The following is a 6928-nucleotide window of genomic DNA, read 5'->3' as shown; positions in this document are numbered from 1 at the left end:
TCCTCACCTCACTGTCCAGAGACAAACGTGAAGAAATTAGCAGATTCCAGAAAAAAGAATAAGAATGGGTATGCTATGGGGTTTTAACTCTCTGTAAAAGTGAAAGAAAGAAAAGGAGGGAGGGAAGCAGAAGACGAAGCAGATTTTAGTTGCCCTCTAATAAATGAATATTGTCTATTGATTATATTTGAATAATTTTATTACATGGGGTGGTTTTTATTATTTTAATTGTTTATATTGGTCTAGGAGTATATTAGAAAAAATCATCGTTTCTTCCATTATTGAATACTTGAATTATGATTAAGTTCTGTGCTAATTCATGCTCATGTTAAATTATATTGTTGTAGGAGTATATTTTTAAAAAATCGTTGTGTTTATTTCATATGTATTTCATTAATGATCTCAATTATGTGGAATTACACATTAATTATTCTCCAACGTAATTCTCGAATATATTCCCTTATGTTGGATTTTAGATCTATGGAGAGGAATTTTCGAAAAGATACTGTGGTTCTTCTAGTGCTACTGTAAATCAAGAACAGAAAAATTTGATTCAAATTTGGACGAGATTGAAATTAATACAAAATTTTACAAATAGGTTTAATCATGTGAAAGGATTCTAAGTCGTTTTTTAAATATGGATATCGGTATGAATCTACTATTGCTCGCATTGAAAGATAATATCCCTTTAAATATAAGTTTTGGATCCGTCACTGGCTGCATCCATGTTATATGAATGCATTTCAAATTGTAATATACTTGACGTCTAATATCACAAAAAATAGATAGATCAAAGTTAACTATTCAATTTGTGATAAAAAGTGAACTAGATCAAACCTCGTCATTGAGATTTATTGTCGCAAACTAAATAGATCAACGAGTGAATTATTGTCATCTACTACCTCCGTCACGCAATAAGAGTCACATTTTGTCATTTCGGTCGGACCCACAATAAGAGTCACATTTCACTTTTACCATGAATGTCACATTTCTTAAAACTCGTGCTCACGGCTATATGACTCATATTGTGGGGACGGATATAGTATTAACTATTTGATTTGTAATAAAAACAAATTAATGGCATTGGCCGTGATTGTGATCTCATATTGCAAAAATAGATAGATCAATTGGTGATTTGATAAAACAATTTTTTAATGTGCTTTAGAGTGAAATAATTTTTTAATATGCTTATGATTTAATAGTGTACAAATTTAATTAGTGATTATTCTCATCCAACCCATTTAATAACGTTTGCATTTGATTAGATAAATTTTGAATATGCTTAAGATCTAATATTACAAGCAAGATAGATCAATTAGTAATTTACTCTCATCCAACTTTTTTTTAATTAATGTAAATAACCAATTGTTTCATTTGGTTCGTAAGAGAAATACTAACGACATTAGTCTTGATTGAGATCCAACGTTGCAAAATAGATAAATCAAACCTTGTCATTGAGATTTAATGTTGCAACGTAAACAGAACAATTAGTAAATTATTGTCATCTAGTAACTATTTTATTTGTAACAAAAATATTAACGACATCAGTCTTGATTGTTGCAAAATAGATGGATCAATTAGTGATTTAACAAAAATAAAAACGATATTAGTCTTCATTTATTATAGAAATCTCAACAACAATATTCTTTGGTGAAATGAAATTTTGAATATGCTTATTATTTGATATTGCAAATAAAATTTATTCTCATCCAACTTCTTTAATATTCAAAACTTTTTAATAATGTTAGTATTTGATTAAATAATTTTTTAAACATTCTTATAATCTAATATTATAAACAACATAGATTTAATGACAAAATCACAAGAAACAAACAAATAAACCAAAATATATAATAATAATAATAATAATAATAATAATAATAATAATAATAATAATAATAATAATAAATTTTATTATTTTGTTCACTTAAATGAAATGTGATTGGAATGAGTTAATGGAATCTGTGAATATGACCTATGTATCATATATAACAAATTATATTAAATTCTTTTCATAATTATAATCTTTTTAGTTTTTATTTCATATTGAATTCATTTCACATTAATTTAATTTTTTGTTACATTAAAAATGCCATTGAATCCTTTATAATCATTTTCTTAATCTATCGTATTTATTAATTATTTTTCTAAATTGACTACTATGATTGAGGTTCAATAAGACGAATCAGATAAAAGTGGAATTATAATATTACTCTTTATAATCAAAGTTTTATTTTCTTATTTTTGTTCTGTAATTTTTTAAAAAAATTTGAACATCATCTTCTTCGGCCTTAACAAATTCAATGGCTCTGAAGATAAAATTATTCGTAGTTGAATTATAGGAGGGGCTGAATCAGAGATTTTAAAACTACATTAACAAGCAACAATGGGATTGAGGGTTAGAAAAGAAGACAATGGGCAGTTATTATAAATATATTAAATAATACTATAACGTGTGTCAGTGTGTGACGGGGGGAGACTAGGAGGCGTGTCATACTAGTAGGAGAGTAGGAGGCGTGGCTTACCAAATAGTACTCCACTAGAGATTGGAGTATAAAAATTGAACTAGTACAGCGTTTCATAATTATATTATTAGAAAAATTGGTAATAAAAATATGCAAAAAATACACTCTGCATTGAATATGAGTAAATTTAATTTATATAGAAATGAGAACATGCTAGATTTAACTCACTGTAAGCAAAACAAACACAATTATAACAAAAATTATTCGAAAAATTCATACTCCAATTATTAGAACAAGATATATTGTGATTTTTTAATTTGTATGAATATCCTATAGAAAAAGATCATAATTCATTTTTCATCCATGCCATAAAAATATTTCATATCTAATATGGTAACTTTTTTTACTTTATTAACTATAGACTACACCGTCCACACACAGTTTCAACTATTTTTTTTTTTTTTCATTTATCTTACTTTATCAATTATGCATTAAAACTTGTGTCATTCTAAAATAGTGTATTTTTATGAGACTGATGGAGTAATTAATTATACAAACTAGTATGTGAAATACAACCCCTACTATAGATATTTTCTGCGTCCACTACTGTTCCATAGTAGTAAAGTTATTTTATCATTTTGATACGTTCCATGATAGTGGAATAGTCATTTTAAAAGTCTAACATATTTAGTTATTCTTGAGATCTCATGCTATGCTGCAAAATAGATAGGTAAATTGGTGATTTGATAAAAATAACTTTTTAATGTGCCTTAGAGTCAAATAATTTTTAATATGCTTGTGATTTAACAGTGTAGAAATTTAATTAGTGATTATTCTCATCCAACCCCTTTAAAAACGTTTGTATTTGATTAAATAAATTTTGAATATGCTTAAGATGATCTAATATTACAAACAAGATAGATCAATTAGTAATGTATTCCCATCCAACCTTTGTTTTATTTGGTTCGTAAGAGAAATACTAACGACATTAGTCTTGATTGAGATCCAATGTTGAAAAGTAGATAAATCAAACCTCCTCATTGCCATTTAATGTTGCAACATAAATAAAACAATTAGTAAATTATTGTCATCTAGTAACTATTTTATTTATAACAAAAATATAAATGAAATTAGTCTTAATTGTTGTAAAATAGATGAATCAATTAGTGATTTAATAAAAATAAAAACACTAATGACATTAGTCTTCATTTATTAAAGAAATCTTAATAGCAATATTCTTCGGTTAAATGGAATTTTGAGAAATCTTAATAGCAATATTCTTCGGTTAAATGGAATTTTGAATGCGCTTGTTATTTGATATTGCAAATAAATTTATCCTCATCCAACCCCTTTAATAATGTTAGTATTTGACTAAATAATTTTTTGAATATACATATGATCAAATATTACAAACAAGATAGATTTAATGACAAAATCATAAGAAACAAATGAACAAACCAAAATAGAATAATAAGTTTTTTTATTATCTTGTTCATTTAAATAAAATGTGATTGAAATAAGTTAGTGAAATGTGTGACCTATATATCATTTATAGTAAAAGTGAACCGAAACTCTTATTTACGAGCGGGCCAAAAATGATAAAACAATTATCCTATTCATAACAGAGGAAGTATCTTTTTGTTATAATAATAACAAAACTAGCTAAAATGACAAGTAATGTATAATATATTAACATTATAGGAGTATGTTCATTGGTATGATATCGCACGAACTCTTTATAATATCACATCATAAAATTATAGATATGAGTTATGTACAAGGACGGAACCAGAATTTTGTATAAGCCGGTGTTAAAATGATAAAATTAAAAGGTTAAAATTTAATATACTTATTTCAAACATTATGAAACTGACCAAAATTTTACTAAGTTTTTTTTAATTTTAATGAATATTATTCCATATAAAAATATATGAAAATTCAATTTGTAAATTGTATTTTCATCATTTTATAAAATCTTAATATAAATAAAAAGGTAAGAATAGTATTAAAAGATAAAAATTATGCAGTCTAATAAAAAATAAAACTTTGTGATTTTATATTCTATTTTGAAATAAATTAACTAGATTTCCAAATATTGTTTATTTAAAGGACTACTAATTATGTAATACTCCCTCCGTCCTAGATAATTCGGGACACTTTGATCCGGCACGAGTTTTAAAAAATCTAATGAAAAGTGAGTTGAAAAAGTTGGTGGGATGTGGGTCCTCCTTTTAAAGTATTAGTTTTATAATAAAATGTGAGTAGGAATGAGTTAGTTGAATATGTGGTCCACTACCCAAAATGGTAAAAGTGAAGTGGGACAAATTATGTGGGACGACCCGAAATAGAATACTGGATCGAATTATCTGGGACGGAGGGAGTATTATTGAGATACGTAAAATAATTTGTTAAGTATGAAGTATATATTAATTATTGAACTATAAATGCAAGAAAATTAGCATATAGTATTATTCCAAAAATATAAAAATACAAATATCAACTATTCCCAAATCTCTGTAACACACAAAATATTACTAAGATTTACATTGCAGTAGTATATAATGTATTCCCTAGATAAAAATAGAGGTTAGTACCCACAGAGCTGTAAATTAATTTGTCTTCTTCTCCCTCTTTCCCCTAAATATTTTTTCACTTTCGTCTTCTTCTCCCTCTCTCCTTCACCTTCCTCCTTTCTGTAAAAAAAATGTTGACATAGGCAGCCATGATGGGATACTGATTTTGGGGAATTCAAACGTCCATAGTGATTTTGAGTATCCAAACATCCATATTTCACTACTCATACACTCCACTCATTCTTTATTGAAGATTCCAAGCAAATACAATTAATTTTGGGTATCCAAAAGTCCATATTTAACTATAAAATAGTGAGTCTTACTCTCTACACTCCACTCATTCTTTATTGTTAACAATGGCTGATCGTAAAAGCTCCAAACATACCCCATTCAAAAAAAATACTCCCACAAAAAGTCCCAAACACCAACAAAGAAGCAAAAGTTGAGCCTTTATGAACCATCTCCCACCAAAAGTTTGGAAGCCTTGTGCAGGAGCCTCAAAGAAGCCCAGACAAAATTGAAGCAAGAAGTGAACGAGTTGTTCCGCCGGCTCTCATCGGTTGGTAACGACCAACCAATTGATGGCTTGCTATTGGACAACCCTCCTTTGTTGAAGTTGCATGATATATTTATGGACATGAAGCTGGGTAGTATACAAAAGGATCAAGAAGGAACTTCCAGCCTATTCCTTGTGGTGTTAACCCAAGATAGCTCAAGTGATGTTTAATTCAGTTTACTACTATGTTCTAAGCATTTCGTTTATTTTGATTTCCGTCCATGTTTAATTCAATTTACAATGTTCTAAGTAGTTTATTTTCTTCTTTGGACTTATTTTGTTTTCTGCAGTATGGTTTCAATATCATCTTCTTAGTATTTGTCCTATTTAATGTAATTGGTGATTTTCATAAATTCTCCATTTGTTTGCTCAACTTGGTGGATGTTGAATTAACCCAACAATTAATTAAGACTTTAGTCGAACAATTGGTGTGCATATATCATTCTGCATTAATTAAAGAAAAATTTAAATAATTGGCTATTTGTTTTATATATATTCTAAGTGAATTTTTATTTATTTTCGCTTATCAGTGTGTTTAACTTGTTCGTCCCACGACCAGCAATTTTGTAACTTCAATTCCCATTCTATTATCTGTCATTTTGTTTTTCTTTAATTTCCATGCTTCCTATGGTGGTGGGGCCTTCAATTTATCATTCTCATCCAATTTACTTCTTTCTCAACACAATTCTTCATTCTCAATTTTTTTATTCATACTTCCCACAAGTTAATTAATGCCAAATTACTCACACAATTCATGTGGAACATCAATCAAAAATAAAATTTTTAGATATACTTTCACATCAATAATATGAATGAGAATTTTCTTTTTAATAAGAGCCCAAAGAGGGAAGATGACCAACAGATTTTGAAGGAGAGAAAATCGTAACAATAGACGAAATAAGAATATGAAAATAGATGAGAGAGAATATTTATAAAAACTTGTACTCCTAATAAAAGAGAAAGAAAATTAATGATATAAAGCAAATTCAACGTAGATTCTCAACTATTATTTAGTACTCCCTCCGTCTCGGCTAAGATGACACATTGCTTAGCCGGCACGGGGTTTTAGGAGTTATTGGTTAAAGTGTTTAATTGAAGAGAGAGAAGGTGGATGTAAGTATTAAAGTAGAGAGATAATGAAAGATGGATATTTTAATAGGAGTGAGAAAAAGTGGTTGAGTGTATTAATTGGAGAGAGAAAGTTACCAAAAAAGTAAATGTGTCATCTTAGTTGGGCCAAACTAAAAAGGAAAATGTGTCATCTTAAGCGGGACGAAGGGAGTATATTTTTACCCCTAAATAATGTTTAACCAAAATGAAATTTGCACCATTTC

This window comes from Salvia hispanica, chromosome 1, assembly GCF_029641045.1.
Source record: "Salvia hispanica isolate PSC_SH4W2 chromosome 1, Shi_PSC_v1, whole genome shotgun sequence".
Taxonomy (NCBI): domain Eukaryota; kingdom Viridiplantae; phylum Streptophyta; class Magnoliopsida; order Lamiales; family Lamiaceae; genus Salvia; species Salvia hispanica.
This window is presented reverse-complemented; position numbering follows the sequence as displayed.